Below are 17,503 nucleotides of genomic sequence, written 5' to 3' on the forward strand. Positions count from 1 at the left end.
TCGTGCTCTGATTGGACGAGAGGCCGCCACCTCCCATTTTGAACACACTCTAAACCCTATCACTTGTACTGACTCATAACTATTAAGGTTACACAACTTAAATGTCATTTTGTAGTTGATTCAACTATAAAGTATTAAGCTCTATCAAGATTTTTTCAAATTTAACTTAACAGTGCTAAATATTTTAAAGCTTATTTGTATCTGGCACTCAAAAATTTTAAGATCCGTGAAGTAGCGTTATGACGTCATCACGTACTGGTGGGAGGGTCTTTCGTTTTCTCTACGTTAGCTCAGGTGGCCATGTTGGATTTGCCGAATGCGAGTATGCGACGTTTGAAATTGAAAGTCGAGCATTTTATTATTCTGCAAAGCGTTGCGATTTCGTCCCGCTTCAAGACGCCCCAACCTCGGGTTTTTTTTCATCCGCCTCATCGCTGATGGTGCCGTCTTGTCTTCAGCCCTGATTTAATTTGGTAAGTATCGTTCATGGTTTATGAATGAATGCTTTAAAAATGCTCTTATACTACCGTAAATGTGGTTTACTGTTGTTTAAACATGTGTGTGTTATGATTGTTTTAGAGATTAATGTGGAAATGTATACATGATTAGTTTGTCATAGCAGACGTATGGCGAGCCAAACCCAAAATGCATTTCTGCCCGTAAGTTACGACAGTGATGAGGTTTTTTTTTTTTCAGAGGTAGAAATGATCTGTTATGCTGCAATCACACTAAACATGATCCGCGTGTGAAATTCGCGTTGGAGGCCTCTGTCTGTGGCTAAAGTTTGCTGCTGGACATTTGTCCAAAAATGTCACTCAAAGCCTCTAACGGTTGTGTGGGAGGAGCTACCGCCAACAGTTTTAAGCCTGGTTGCTACATGGAAGCATTGGGTTTTGAATGCAGCTTTAAGCTTTTATAAATCACTGATCTCCGTTATAAAAAAGGTTTTTGTAAAAATAAATTAATCAACGTGCTCGTGTTGTGTTCAGGTACCGAACTACAGAGTGTTCAGTGTTTCACCTCCAGGTAGACGCCAAGGCCAGCCAGGTAACTTGTCTGTTATTTGTCTAGAGCTATTTTAAAAAAACAAAAAATGCAATAGGTTGTGTAGTGCAATAAATGTTTTTTGATCAGAATATAATTGAAACATTTTTTAACATTGAAAAATCTCTTTTGGACTTTTTCAGATACTGAACTTCAGAAAGTTCACCAGAAAGTCACCATTTCACCAGAAAAGACCTGTCAGTGGGTGAGTTTTATACTTATTTAATACATTCATCCTGAACTATTACCATTATTAGATTTATACGGCAGCATGGAAACATTTATGCACATTTTAACTAGCCAAAGGTCTAAATAGAGCTGAAATTATTTACAATTTAACTAAACATATTTAGATTGCAGGCTGAAGGTGGCACAATGGAATGGAGGTGCAAGTTGTGTTCTGTTACTTTGGCACTATGCAGTACTACATATAATACTGCAGTACTACATAGCCAATATTCCAAAGTGTTTCCACTGCCATGTATGTGGAGACACTTTGGAATATTGTCATGTCTTTATGACAGTATATTACAATAATAAAATGATGTTGCATTAGCACCATTCCATCATTTGAAACCATGAAAACTCATCTGTCAAGATCTGAAATGGATTTATGTAGAGTAGATGCAGTCAGAGGAAATTGTGCAGTTTTTACATGTTTGTGTAACTTAAAGCTGCCCTTTTCTGAGACTAAGTCCACCAAAACAGACAGGAACTGGCCAGCTTGGTTAGGATTTATGACCTCCAGGTGAATTTCTAATGTGCATAATTCAAAAACGGATAACAAATCATTTGTAAACAGCTGTAAGAAGCCACGGTGTAACTTGCCTTCAAATGACTTTGGGTCTTTGACCTGAAGTGGATCATGACATAAACACTGTATTGTCCTCTTACTAGAAATAGACATCTAGAAAAGGTATCATTTTATTATTTCTTAAAGTTCCTTAAGTAAATATTGGAAGTGTTTGCTCTGCATTTGCTTCAAAGGTAATGGATATTTCTTTTTATTCTTTTAGGACCAGCGTGACGTGAACATGAGACGGGCACTTGTCCTCCTTGCACTTCCTGTTTATCTGCATGAAGATGCCTCCAACTTCTTCAAGACCTGTACAGTAAGTGCACACGACTCCCTGTCAATGGTTTTCACTAATCCTTTAATATTGATTGAGATTTTATTGAGTGACATAATAAATAGGGCAATTGTTTGTAGTTTGTAAACTGAGTGATATTTTTAAATGGTTTTAAAACTGAGACGGAAGATGAAAGGCGAACATCAGGGACTCCTGATTGGAAGGAGTGGAGTTTCGTTTACCTTTTCTGCTCCTGATCCATCATTATTTGAATAAAGAAAAATGAAGCTTTAGTCTTAAATTATTTTATAAATGTCCTCCTTCAGAAAAATGCTAAAGAACTTTTTAAAAACACAATTTTAATTGGAGTTGGTCCTTAAAACATCATAGCCAGTTGATTAAAAGCTAACAGAATGTTAGCATGAAAAGATTCCCATTGACAGATGGCAGGAATGTCAGTTTTGGACATTAGTGTGATGAATATCTTTGAGGGTCTGAACTCATCTGTGTTTTTTGTTTTGTATTTTCCAGAATACCAGACCTCACAGACACTGCTGTGGGTATCTTCTCAGTTGTCGTGGTGACGCTCCGGATGCTGCCGTCAGTGGTCCCACAGATCTGGCTGACTAATCTCTTCTAACTCTTCGGGGACATCTATGCTCTGGACCTACAGCACCCCAAAAAACTTGAACTTGCCTTCATATTTATTCAGAATGCTGTCTTGAGCCTTGAGGACAGCAAACCACTGAAAGGACATTTATTGACGCTGAAGAATGTTTCGTTGAGTGAGTCTTCCAGAATGGACTATTTGTTGGTTTAAGTGTTATGTAACTAATGTGTTTTGTTGTGATCATTTGCTTTTTCTGCCGTAAAATACAAAACCAACTCTTTTTGTCAATATGTTGTGTGGCACTCTTATAATGCAGTTTTATTGCACTTATTGTTTCTTCATCCTCTTGATATTTGTGCTTTTTTTTAAAGAGCAATTAAAAAAAGTGTATTAAGCAATCACTATTGTGTGGCCTTCACGTTTGTTGGTTTTTATCAATGTTAGCCTTTAAAATGTAGTGGGGCAGTATCATCTCTATCTCTGTTTAGAATACATTTTAAGATGAAGAATTTTAAATATTTTCAATGCTACACATTTAATGAGTTAAAGAATTTATAAAGCATTTGATTGAATTTTACATATTTTATGAGTTGAGTAATATAAAAATATAGTTAGTTAAAGCGTTTTTTAGTTGGAAAATATTAAAAACTTTAAGTAAATAATCTCTCTTTTATAAGTTGAGGAATCTTAATATTTTTTATATGAAATAATACAAATGTAAGCCAACTGACAATATGAATTTTAATAAATGTTAACTTAAAAGTTTTAATAATATAACTTAACTGTTGCGTAATCTGTTACAAAATAATTTTTAAATTCAGTCAACTCGCTAGGGATTACAGTGCAGACGCTAACATGAACAAGCAAGAAATCCCAAATTAACAGACTTGTGTTGTGGAAAGGTATGTTTTTCAGCTAGCAGGAATAATCAAAGTATCCGTTCTCTGTTTCAAAATGAGATTGCCACAAAACCGTATGTTATCTCATACTGGAACAGCTTTGGATGTAGAATTCAGTGGGAAAAGGTTTGGACCCTGCCACAAAAGTATTTCATCACCAATAAAATCAGAGAAATTTCTTTCAAAATTCTTCACAAATTTTATCCAGTGAAACATTTCTTTACTAAGTTTAAAAAAGATCTGGACATAAACTGTTCATTCTGTCATTCCTCACCAGAAACTGTGCCTCATCTTTTTTGGTTTTGCTCTTTCACTCAACTATTTTGGAAAGATGTGATACATTTTTATAAGAACTCATCTATGTGAAGATTATAGATTATTTTACGAGCATATTATTTTTGGATATTTTACACAAGAAAGACTTAATGCAGAAAAAATATATGTAGTTAATTTACTTATAATTATGGCTAAATACTTTATACACAAGTGTAAATATGCCAACAAAAAAAACGTGTTTTATGTTTTTCAGAAAGAAATGGTTTTGTATGTGAACAGTATTAAATCTTCCACTAACAAAAAAGCTGTCAGAACAGTTGAAACATGGTCTCTCCTGAAACTTTAACAGATTCCTTTGCCTTATTATTTTTGTTTTCTTTTTGCATAACCTGTTTTACATGGTTATCATTATGTTTTTTTGTTCATTCTCATGGCGAACGTGAAGATTGTATTTTGCACACAGTGGAGTTTTGTGTTTGGTATTTTGTATGTGCAAGATATTGTTAATAAAGTTTATTTTAAAAAAAAAACGAACCGGCAAGAAGTAGCCACGGGGGTCCTGCAGCCATCGGAACCTTAACAAATATTTCATCTCCACCTCACCGTTGCCTTTTTTAAGAAATGACAGCTGGTTTTCCCACATTTATATGTAGTTATGGATCGAAAACAAGAGGAATTTGTTTTAATGTAAATGCGTGTTCCAGCGTCTACAGGAAGTGTCGCCCATAATTCACGCAAAGGCTCATGGGGGCTAGGAATAAGGTGGATACGGATTTTCTGTTTCGGTGGCACTTCTATTACCATTATTGGTATTTGAGACATTCCTTTGTGTCTCTAGAGATGCAGACAGATTTGTGACCACTTGAGGTGAAGATAAAATATTTCTTAAGGTTCCGATGGCCTTCTTATTGGTTCGTGTTAGCGTCTGTTCAAAATGGGAGGTGGCGGCCTCTCGTCCAATCAGAGCACGAGAAATCATCTGCCTTCCGTTTCATTCAAAGTGCCTTCCTTTTCATGCAAAGTAACTTCCGTTTCATGCATACTCCTCTCTCACACACACATATAAACTCTTCCTCACACGTTCATATATACTTGTCTTTCACATACATACATTCTTTTTTAAGAGTGACAATGAGAGTGAGAATGTATGTATGTGTAAAGTAATATATATGCATGCGAGAGAGAGAATATATGGATGTGCAAGTGAGAATATATGAATGCGTAAGAGAATATATATGCATGCGAGAGAGAGAATATATGGATGTGCAAGTGAGAATATATGTATGCGAAAGAGAGTATATATGACTGTGAGAGCAAGAATGTATGAATGTGAGAGAGAGAATATATGGATGCGTAAGAGAATATATGTATGCGAAAGAGAGTATATATGACTGTGAGAGCAAGAATGTATGAATGTGAGAGAGAGAATATATGGATGCGTAAGAGAATATATGTATGCGAAAGAGAGTATATATGACTGTGAGAGCAAGAATGTATGAATGTGAATGGTTCAGAATAAATAATGTCTTATACGGCCCCTCATAGGACGGCTCTGCTCTGTGCCTTTCCTGCAACATTAAAGCAATGTGCTGCTTGGAAAAAACATGTTGTTGCTGCAGATGTTGTTAAAGCAGATTTGTTACTGTCATGCTTTCTTTTCACCATCACCAACACTGTGGATAAAGTCAGTTAATCAATGATGAAAATCAGCAAAGGAAAAAATCCCTAAACTTTTCTCTGAACTATATGACGGATGTGGAGCAAAATCTTTGAAAAATACATTGTTTTTAGATTTATTCTGGCAGCTAATTATTCACTTTTAATCCAGAAACAAAGACAAATTGTTTTGACTTACCATTAAGGACTTGCTGTCCCAGAAAAATAATTTTGAGAAGTGCTACAAGCAACAAAATTCCACAATTTAGGCTTTTTCTTATTTAACTAAAAATACAATTCACACTCAAACAACAGGTTCTTTTAACCGTTTTCTCAAAACCACACCAAAAGACATAACACAACAAATTAGGCACCTTATACATAAACAAAATAAACCATTTCACTGAAATGAATTGTTTATCACTAGCATTAACATTCATGTTCTCCCTTATTCTGTTCTACTAGAACCAGCACCTTTCCTTACCATACCTTTCTGTGTCCACAGACCCTCTATCACTTCCTATGCCGTTCATTTCTACTTTAATTCACTGCTTTGTCCTTTTCCCATTCTGTACAACATCCACTTACACTGTTTTCAAACTATAATTACATCAAAACATGGGATCTGCTTCAACTTTCATCTTTAAACACCAATAACTCTTTTAACACCAACACTAAGTAATCTGGGAAATATTAAAACAAACAAACAATAAATTAAACATTGCAAACATTCTTTTTAAGGGAGTCCGGATCTAAACCAACAAATACTTACATTTAGTGTCAATAGCATTACTTTTTAGCAAAACTTAACTAAGCGGTGATTAGGAATTACAAATAAAGTAGAAACATGATGACGTATTCAAGATAAGAAAACCGAAATAATTGCAAAATCATTTTACACAAAATATGTTGGACCGATATTACCTTACTGTGTTTTAGAAAGATTTGCCCAACTTTAGGCAAACTCCCGAGAAAGTTATTTTCGTTCGAGCAGAGGCAGAACAGAGACTGTTGCTGCAGGCTGCAGCTGCAGTCAAGCTGCTGTTGTGGCTTAAACTTCCGTCGGAAGCGCTGCTAATAGACGCCTTTCTACTTAAAAATCTTTTTCGTCGAACCAAGACCACTGAAATTAGTTTTTATCGACGTCTTACAACAGAGGTCATGACCACGCTCAATAATTACGGTATCAGTCGTTATTTTACCCCAAATTAGATCGCAAACTTTTAAGCTTTGTTCCATGAAAGTTTAGCGGAGGTCCAACATTTTGGTCTCCATGGACGCCGTCACGCCGACCACATGGTACAAACAAAGCCAATCAGCGCTGTCGACGCATTTGAAAGAAACTAAAACGTCCCGTTATTGGCTAAGTCGAAACAAGATGGCCACGTCCATAGAGAAAACAATTCACACAGAAACATGGAAAATAAAGCCAAAATTCACCGATTTCAAACAGTTTTTCATCCCATACTTTCCAAAATCTCATGCATACATTTCATTCACAAGCAGTCGCGTATCCAAAATCTCATTCATTCAGTCCGTTCATCAGCGATCACGTCTGTATTGTCGTCAGTCAGTCGTCAAGTCCATTGTTGTCGTTGTTGTTCTGACAAAATGCACAATTTTCCTCCTTTTTTCTGTCAAATTCACCTTTCATGTTTATTTTGAATCCTCCTTGGTTTCTCTCCGCGAATAAAAAAAATAATTTGTTGAGGTCGACGCCTCATTCGTGCTTCCAAATCATCCTACGCGCAGAATTAGTTCCTATATAACACTGTTTTCTGTACGCCTTTGGCGTCCCAGGCCCAAACAGACGCAAACCCTCCGTATGCCAACGGGTTAACTTCATTCTTAATCTAAATTTCTTCTGTTTTTCGCACACCGCAGTGTCGCAGGTTAAACAGACACATCAATAAACCCTCCGCATTTAACTTTCTTTTCCAAGCGGGTGAATTACACAAAACCTGGGGTACAACTCGCCGCTCACTCACTCAACTTCCCCTTGATTTGAGTTATTCAATATGCAGAAATTCATAAAAGGCTCCTGCTTACCATACTCTATATGAGGCCTCTGGGAAAGTTGACCGTGTGAGAGGAGAAGTCCCGTTTCTGCACTGTGTCTCAGGAAACTTCGCAAAATACTAAAATCCGGTTCAGTCTGTCCTTCCCGACTCCACGTTGGTGTCACCAAAATTGTAGGAAAGAAATCGTCCGCTTTTCAGTTCTTTCCATCCATGCGTGTTCGATAGTCGAGAGTGGTAAAACAAACAAGGATTCAACCGGATTAAAAATACTCGAAGTTTATTTCCCTGACAATAGTTCTAAAGCACAGTTTCAAACATTAATGCAGATATATCTGGATTCTCAAGTAAAGATCTACTGACGCACAAGTTACATGCGAATTATTCGTAGATTTTCCCAAGAACAATGGAAAACTTTAAAACCAGTCTTTTTAAGATGAGTTTGAATCTCCACCTTCCGGAAAGAGCATGGTCGCTGGATCTCTGCCCCTGGTCGCTCTGATTCGTCAGCTGATAGCCCGCCTGCTTCCTCTGGCCAATAGCTGACGGCTGCCACTTCAGATGTGCTCCGCCTCTCGGGGGCCCGTTTCACCGGCGCACACCCAGTCCGATGATCAAAAGAGTCCCCATCTGGTCAGAGTAAATCATTCCTGGACAACTCAAGGTTCCTTTACCGGCATCCAGAGCAAAGGTCAGCTCCAACCTCCACATGAGAACACAAATCTTCACACTTTCCCAGGGGAAGAATCTTCAACCCAGATGGTACGGATATGGTCCACGGCATATTTATGGCACCTATGTAAAACTCCTAACTTTGCACAAAGAACATCCTATTTCTTCACAGGATGCTGCAACCATAAAGCAAAAAGGAATGTCACACGACCATAAATCTGGATAGTTCAAAATAAGTTCACTTCACACTAAAGATAAAGCTGTAACATAATAAAGAATAAGATATTAAAACATACATTTTCTACAGTATGTTGCCCTGTTCCCCGGAAAAGTAATAATAAAAAAATGTTTCCTCCAAAGTACAGAGCCTGATTCTTGGAGTAAACCCTGGCTGCAGAATTGCTCAATCAATCCCGGATCTCCGCTGCGTTTTCCGACCACGGTCAGAAACGTCATCGCAGAAAAGTTTCAACATATTCCCGGGAGGGAAAAATAAAATCAGAGGACCCGATTATAATCATTGTCTCAATGAAAATAGAAAAATATCGTAAGGTTCAGGAGGCCTGAGCAGACTTGTTCCGCTTTGCGCAGCTGCCTGGTCTGACTCTGTCGGTCCGCCAGCTCGCCTCCTGTGAGCCAACACAGTGTGAGGCACGATGTGGGCTCTGAGTGAATGGCGTAAGAATGAGGAGTGTTTCAACGGGGGACTTATAGATGTGGACGACTGGAGCTCCTCTGTGGTTTGGTCCATACAAACCCTCAAACTACAAAAACAGAGTCGTCCATGTTTGCTGCAGCAGACAGATTGTTTGTCTCTATTTGATATCTAATGTCAGCAAAGCCGCGCAGATATCTCTGACTGCCATACAGCTGAGCGGGTATCGAGGAATATGAGTCGATTTCCATGGATGAGCCAATGAGCGTTTAGATCCCGCCCACTTTCACTGATTGACAGATAGACTCATTCTCCTGAAAAAGCTCTTCATGAAATAAATAAGCCATTGTGAAAAACAGCAACATGAAATAAAAACAAAGCAACCTAGGAAAGTATTGATTTTGAAATACGAGCTTCTGAAAAAAGACTAGATAGATAGAATTATAATAATATTCCACATGATTAAAAATAAATATTTTAAAATGCTGTTTTAAAATAATGAACAGGTTTTTAAAGCAAAATGAAATATATTGAATAATATAATGGCTTATTTAAAATCAGTGTGCAGGTTTTTTACAATTTCATGATCTTTTTATATATTTATGAGATATTTATTGGTTGATTATGTATTTGCACGAGGTCATATTTATTTATTTAATTAAATACTTATTTATTTAATTATGAACAGTATAGGACTCCATAGTGTTGAAGAAGAAAATGAAAAAGCATTTTGGTGGATTGGTTTTTCATTTTAATTTTGAGTCAAAAAATGAAGTTTCATTTTGAAAATGAAAAAGCATTTCTGGTTTTGACTTTTATTTTTAATTATTCTACAGAATCGCTTCCATAGTATGTTAATATGGACTTTGAAGACAATGGTCTGACTTTACATGTTAATAAATCTTATTAACACTTTCAGGTATTTGCAAGACATCTATAAGGCTAATAAACATCTTACTAGCATCTTATACATTAACAAATGTATAAGATTAATATTAATTTGTTAAGTTAGTTAATAAAACGTATTAAGCTTGTTAACACTTAGGTTTGCGTGAGACTTCTATAATGCTAATAAATGTCTTACTAGAACCTCAAACTATATTAATACTTCTTAATTTGTTAACAAAGGTTGTTGATAAATCTTATTAACACTGACACATTTGTTAGGCATCTATAATGCCAATAAATGTATCATTAGCATCTTAAAAACATAACAATAATGTTTCAAATGTGCATTTTGATGAGCATTCATTGTTTTGTTTTTGCTTTCTATAGTTTTCACGGTGTGTGTAAGACCTTAATAAGGACACATGTTTAAGAAACCATTTGTATCTGGACTGACTGCGAGGGAATTACATAATAAATCAGTTCAGAAAAATGACTTTTGCATAGCTAGTGTCTATGGGCCGAATGTTGACGACTTTTCCTGCTTTTACTGATTCTTCGCCTTACTCTCGGTTCACTCTGACTCCACAATTCTTATAGAAGGGGACGTCAATCTGCTTCTGGATCCTAAACTAGACAAACTCAGCACAGCAGCACACAAATGCAGATGGCGGTCTGCAAGTATCTTAAAGCAGTACATGAATTATCTGGGTCTTTGCGACGCCTGGTGCTCATGTCACCCAAACACTAAAGGATTCACCTTCTTCTCTCGCGTTCACCATTCACACTCTCGTTTAGACTATTTATTAGTGTCATGGTTCAGCTGGCAGCTGCACCCTCCCCCTCCCCCTTCTGTGCATTCACCTATTTCTCTAAGCTGTTTTCAGTTTCCTGATTATGTGGTTAGGTATTTAAGTTTCTGTTCTTGTTGTTTTCAGTGTTGCAGTGTCCTGTTTGTTTGTACAACTGGATGCTTGTCTTCCTTGAGAATTCGAGTAAACCTGTGACAGTCTACTTTGAGTTTCGAGTCCTTCCTTCCTGGTTCGGGGTTCCTTTGGTCACGAGTCGTTACTCTGCGACCATGACCAACCCAGCAGGAGGTTCCCAGCTGAGGGACTTACCTGGATCATCCGCTGAAGGAGGCTCCGCCGCCGGTGATGAGCTGTTGGTTCTGGCTGAGGAGATGCGAGGGTTCATGTCCGGGATGCAACAGCGCCACGATCGTCTCTCCAGACTGGAGCATGTTCCTTCACCTTCGACCCAACAAACCAGACTGGGTCATCCCAAGCCGTTCGATGGAACAGCTGAGGACTGCCGGGCGTTCATCACCTCCTGTCGCCTCCACTTTGATTTCAACCCCGGCAAGTTCCCCTCCGAGCATTTTCTTTCTTTTTTTTTTTTTTTAACTTGTCCTGTCCAACAGCTGGGCAGACAGACGAGAGCTGAGGGCCTCTTGTGTTGGACATATTTTGCTTTAACAAGAGGGGTTATTAATCTTCTGACAAACCAAAGGTATGTCTGAATAAACCCCTTTTGTAATTGAGGCCAAACTTTATTAATTTCAATCATGTCTGAAAATCTTTGGTGTTGGACCGGACGGAAAAGGAAAGAGGGGAAGAAGAGAGAGGGACGCTAGAGAGAGGGGGGGGTAGGGGGTGATAATAGGAGGGGAAGGGGGATAAGACCATGAAGCAGCATACAGCAACAAGTTTACTGGTTGTTAATCATTATGGTATGTTTCAAATGCAGTACAAAAAGGGCGGGGCCCGTCCACACACACACTCCAATGTTACAAACACACCTGCTAGCCGCAAAAATGTCCACCTGTCGACATGTACACAAAACAGATAGTGTTCACACACGCATACGTATGCCTTAAAACCAACTAGTGTGAAATATTTCAGTCATTCAGTCATGCAAGCTATTAGTGCAAAGGTGAGCTAACACCAGCGCTCAGGTGAGGTTTTATGTTCTTCTAAAATGGATGGTGGAACGTGAAAAGAAGGAGGGAGAGTGCCCAGCCATCCCCACCCCAAGACCCCCACCGCAGCAGCAGCGGCAGCCGGAGTCCCCCCAACGCCACACGGGAACCGGCAGGGAACAACCGCCGCCCGGGCGACCAAGCCCGCCACCCAGGCCAGGGCCAGCAGGGCCGCCGCAAGGCCCCCAGAGCCAGAGGCCAGGGAAGCACGGAGGGAAAGAGAGCGCCGCCCCAGCCCAACCAGGAGAGCAGCCCCCCCGCCGCGCCGGGAGAACCCAACGCAGAGCCCCACCGGAGAAGGACGCCCACAGCCCCAAACGAGCACCCCACCACCGCCCAGGAGTTCCGGGCATCCCCCCGCCCCAACCCCAGGTACGAGCCAGGACCCCCCAAGGGAGACCCGCTCCGCGCTCCAGGCAGCCATCCGCCCGGCCCACGGTTGGTCTAGGGAGGAGCGAGGCAGGGGGCCCGCCGCCCCCGCCCAGGAGGGGGGAACCCCGGGGGAAAAAAAGAGGGCCCACAAGGGGTGTTATAAATATGGCCCGACCAGGCTCTGCCACAGTTGGAAATTTGGCGGGGCCCAGCACTCAGGAGCAAGGACCAGAACCCACCCCCCAGGGACCAGACACCCCCGGCTCAGATGTAATGTGAACTCCCCCACCGCGCGGAGAGAGCACCGCCGGGCCCAGGAAGGCGGCACCCCGGGGACACGGCCGCCGTTGCAAAGGGGGGCCCGCACCCCCCACCAGGGAAGAGGCAGGGGACAGACGGACCCAGGTCCCACCTTCCTTGCAAAATGTGTGTGCGTGTATGTGTGTTTGAGATGGTGTGTGTGTGCATGTGTGTGTGTTTATGTTGGGATGTATATATTGAGGGGGGAGGGGTGTGTGTAATAAGGGGGGTGCAGTTAAAATTGGCGGGTAGGGCACTAAGGGGACATCTCCTGATTACTCACAGTGACGTCCCCTCACCCTCCCCACCAAGGGGCCCTAAATGTCTAAGGTGCGGTTAAAATTGGCGGGTAGGGTGCTAGGAGGACATCTGCTGCTTGCTGGCAGTGATGTCCAAGCACCCCCCCTACCAAGGGCCCTACATGTCTAATGTGCAAATAAAACCGAAAGAGGGGGGGCCCACTCCATACGGCAACCATAGGAGGGGGGCCACTGCCTAGTAAACCCCCCCCCCCAAGGCTCATCGCAGGCTAAGCCCTCCACCCCCTCACCCTATTATGAGGTTATATGAGGAAGGGGGTAAGTTGGGGACATCTGATGGACTGTCCCCCGGTGGTCAAACAGCTGTCCCCCGCCCCCCCCCCCCCCCAGCAAGGGGGCCAGGCCCACCCAGCCCAGGGGCCCCACCCCCGGAGGCGCCGACACCGCAGGCCCAGCACCACCACCCCCACACAGAGAGAGAGGAGCCAGAAAGCGCCGGCCCCCCCCGGAGCAAGCCCAGGCCCCCACCCCCAAACGCCGGCCCTAGAAGAGCTCTGGTCAGGCCTCGACGGGACCGAGGCAGCCAACCGGCCGGGGAAACCGCCGATGGCCTCAGCGGAGACCCCGACCCGTCAACCCCCCCTGCCCCGTACCAATAGTGGACCCCCCCCCCACCCAGAATGCCCCCCCACAGGTCAGGGCCGACAAGACCCCCCCCCCCCCCCAGACCCCGCAGCCGAAGCGGAGGACACCCAGAGCGACCGGGGGCCCCAAGAGGGTTGTCCCGTCCCGCCCCAGAGCCAGGGAAGGGCCGATCCCAGCCCCAGGCGTAGATGGGAAGCCCATCCAGCGCCGCTGGCCCCCCCCCCCCGAGCAGCGCCCCCCGCCAACCCCCCCCAGCACAGGCAAAGGGACCACCCCCCCAAGCCAGGCCAGACCACCACCCCACCCCCCCCACCACGCACCCCCACACCCAAGCCCAAAGGACCACGCAGCGCCCCAGCCCGCCCCACCCAGGCGCCGGACCCGATCCCCCGACCAACGGAGCCCCCAACAACCCCCGCCAGGCACCGGAGAACCCGACCCCCACCCCAGCCCACGGCAGAAGGGCAAGGAGCAGCGACGACCAGGCCCCCCCCACCCCCTAAGTCACGGAGTTAGCTATGGGAGACCAGAGAGACCGAATTCTTTCGAAGTTACTTGAACTTTGGGCTGACATTTTTTCCAAGCTGATATGATCAAGCAGCAGATTTCTGTGTTGACTTATATTTATATTTTTTTTGCTTTTCCAATTTATTAAAATAGTTTTTTTAGCAATGCAAAGAGTTATGAAAATGATAGAGCCTAATCCTCCTTCTACATCGATGGCACTCATGTCACCAAGCACACAAAGTGACGGTGAAGCCGTGATTGAAACCTTAAGCCAGACTGATAGATCGGCACATACCTGCCGCCAGAGAGCCTGGACAGGCGTGCAGAACCATAGCGCATGCATGTAATTGTCGGGTAGATTACTGTCACAGTGCTGACAAATGTCTGAGTTACTGAGACCCATCTTGAACATCCTCTGTCCAGTGTAGTAAATTCTGTGAAGAGTTTTGAAATGGATTAGCTGCAGATTTGGACTTTTTGTCATTTTAAAGGTGTTTAGACAAAGTTCTGACCAAAAACTTTCATCTGTGCTGATGCTCAAATCCGCATCCCATTTTGTTGTCGGAAGTGAAATATTGTTATCTAAATTGCATAAAAGTTTGTATATTTTGGAGAGAGTTTTATTCATTGAGAAATTGATCAGAGTGGTAACCACATCTGGTAGCTTTAAATCGTTGTCTCTGTATTTAAACTTTTTAGTAATAATTGATTTAAGTTGCTGATATTCCAAGAAGTTATATATTCCATGTTTGTCTTGAAGTTCCTGGGGAGTTATGAATCTTCTATCAATAATTATGTGCTCTAGTTGTTTTATGCCCCCTGCTTGCCAAGCTGGGAAGTGGATATTTTTTTTGTTTATGAGGATGTCTGGGTTGTTCCAGATGGGTGTCATTTTGCACGGTTGAATTGATGATTTTGATATTTTGAGAAATTCCCACCAGGCTGTTAAAGTGGCGTTTATATTAATACTTTTGAAACAATCCTGTTTTTTAACTATTTGGCTAATAAATGGAAGATCTGACAGGTTGATCTTTCCACATAACGCCTGTTCCAAGTCTAACCATGAGTTAGTTTCTGGATTATTTTTTAACCATTTTAAGATATATTGTAATCTATTTGCAAGAAAGTAATTGTGGAAGTTAGGTAATTCTAATCCTCCACAGCTTTTTGCAGATTTTAAAGTTTTTAGACTAATTCTTGCAGGTTTATTGTTCCATAGAAAGCTTGATATGGATGAGTCTAATGTTTTGAACCATTTTAATGGCGGTTGTGTGGGAATCATTGAGAAGAGATAATTAACTTTGGGTAAGATTTTCATTTTTACCGTGGCTACCTTGCCCATAAGGGACAAAGGCAGGTTGGTCCAGCGTGTTAGATCGTCCTGTATGTTTTTCAGTAATGGGGTGTAGTTTAGCTGCACCAGTTCTGAAATTTTGGGGGAAAAATAAATACCTAGATATTTTATATTGCCTGATTTGACTGGTATCGTGAGTCCTTGCTCCGCATTACTGTTCAGTGGTAATAAAACAGATTTATTCCAATTAATGGAATAGTCTGATATAGAAGAGAATTCATTAATGATTGTTGCCGTTTCATTTACAGAATGTATATTACTTAAAAACAGTAATATGTCATCTGCATAGAGACTAATTTTATGATGGCTGTGTTTGGTTTTAATTCCTTTAATACTCTCATTCTGTCTTATTGCTGCAGCTAGAGGCTTGATAAATATTGCAAAAAGAGAGGGGGAGAGTGGGCAACCCTGTCTGGTTCCTCTTCCAAGAAAAAACCTGTTGGAAGTCTGTTTATTAGTTCTAACTGATGCATTGGGGTTGTGATATAATATTTTGATCCAATTGATGAATGATTCTCCAAACCCAAACTTATGGAGGGCAGCAATGAGGAACTTCCAGTTTACTCTATCAAAGGTTTTTTCAGCATCCAGTGATAGTATAGTCATTTCCTGGTTTTTGATGGTGGCAAAGTCTATTATGTTAACGAGTCTGCGGACATTATCATCCGAGTGTCTGCCTTTGATGAATCCAGTTTGATCAAAGTCAATTATGTGAGGAGTGACTTTTTCTATTCTCTGTGCTAGTGCTTTGCAGATAATTTTTACATCTGCGTTAATTAAAGAAATGGGGCGATAGCTTGAAGGACTCGTGGGGTCTTTGTCTGGTTTTAGAAGAAGGATAATGTTGGCAGAGTTCATGTTAGGTGGTAGAGATTGGCTTTCATTGATAAATTTTACCGTTTTATAAAACGTTGGTGCCAGTTGTTCCCAGAATTCCTTATAAAACTCTGCAGGAAAGCCGTCAGGCCCTGGTGCTTTACCATTAGGCATAAGTGACAGAGCTTCATGAAGCTCAGACAACGAGAGCGGAGAGTCTAAATTTGTGATTTGATCTTCGTTTAACTTGGGCAGGTTTATATTGTTGAGAAATGAGTTGATGCTTTGTTCCGATGGATTGATCTGTGGAGTGTATAAGTTTTGATAAAAGTCTTTAAACGCATTATTAATTTTTACCGGGTCATGGGTGACATTCCCTGTTTGGTCCATAATAGAAGTGATTGTTGATTTTTCTTTATTAATTTTAAGCTGATTAGCTAGAAATTTGCCAGATTTATTTGAGTTTTCGTATCTTTCCAGTCGAAGCCTTTGTATCTGGAATTGTGTTTGTTTATTGATGATTTCATTTAACTGTAGCTTTAAATTTATCATGTCGCCCAGTATGTGTTCCTGTGCAGAAGCAGCATAAGCAGTCTCCAGAGTTTTTATTTTATTTTCTAATTCTAATAAATCTGCTTTCTCTTTGCGTTTTTTATGCGTTGAATAAGAGATGATTTTCCCTCTCATGACTGCTTTTGCTGCTTCCCAAAGAATACTTGGTGATATTTCAGAAGTATTGTTGAATTCTAAGAAGGTTGCCCACTCTTTTTTAAAGAATTCAATAAATTCCTGGTCTTTTAACAGAGATGTATTAAACCTCCAGGTTGAACCCGAGGGTCTGGGTACTTCCCTTGAAATAGTAACAGAAACTGGTGCATGGTCACTGATAATAATTGGATGAATGTTGGAACTTTTAATTTCTTTCAAAAGGGAGTTACTGACTAATAAAAAATCTAAACGAGAGTGTGAATGGTGAACTGGAGAAAAAAAGGTGAACCCCTTAGTGCTTGGATGACATGAGCGCCACGCGTCGCAGAGACCCAGATCATTCATGTACTGCTTTAGAATACTTGCAGACTGCCATGTACGCTGATTTGCTGCTGTGCTGAGTCTGTCAAGTTCAGGGTCCAAAACCAGGTTGACGTCTCCTCCTATAATGATTGTGGAGTCAGAGTGAGCTGAGAGTGAGGTGAAGAATCTGTGAAAGAAGGAAGAGTCGTCAACATTAGGGCCATAGATGCTCGCTATGCAAAAGTCCTTATTCTGAATGGATATATTAATGATTACAAATCTGCCTTCTGGGTCAGTAACTGTATCCTTATGAGTAAATGTAACATTTTTATTAATCAAAACTGCAACCCCTCTTTGTTTGGAGTTGAAACTGGCAGAATACATAACTGGATACTGGGAACAGCACAGGAGTTGACCAGCTGATAAAGATAAATGGGTCTCCTGCAGCAGAGCTATATCTGCTTTAAGATCA

At 41.3% G+C, this 17,503-nt stretch overlaps 1 long non-coding RNA gene across 2 annotated transcripts; it reads left to right on the plus strand.

Moving 5' to 3' along the window:
* The first annotated feature begins 291 nt into the window (after nucleotides 1–291).
* Nucleotides 292–3,125, plus strand: LOC144994294 (uncharacterized). Of its 2 annotated transcripts, XR_013657748.1 has the most exons (5): nucleotides 292–473; nucleotides 990–1,047; nucleotides 1,188–1,249; nucleotides 2,061–2,156; nucleotides 2,646–3,125. It is a non-coding gene; the product is annotated as an uncharacterized LOC144994294 (long non-coding RNA). The 2 variants fall into 2 exon arrangements; XR_013657749.1 differs by lacking the exon at nucleotides 292–473 and having other exon boundaries at nucleotides 854–1,047.
* The last annotated feature ends 14,378 nt before the right edge of the window (nucleotides 3,126–17,503 follow it).

This window comes from Oryzias latipes, chromosome 8, assembly GCF_053564925.1.
Source record: "Oryzias latipes strain Hd-rR chromosome 8, Olatipes_Hd-rR_3.1".
NCBI lineage: Eukaryota > Metazoa > Chordata > Actinopteri > Beloniformes > Adrianichthyidae > Oryzias > Oryzias latipes.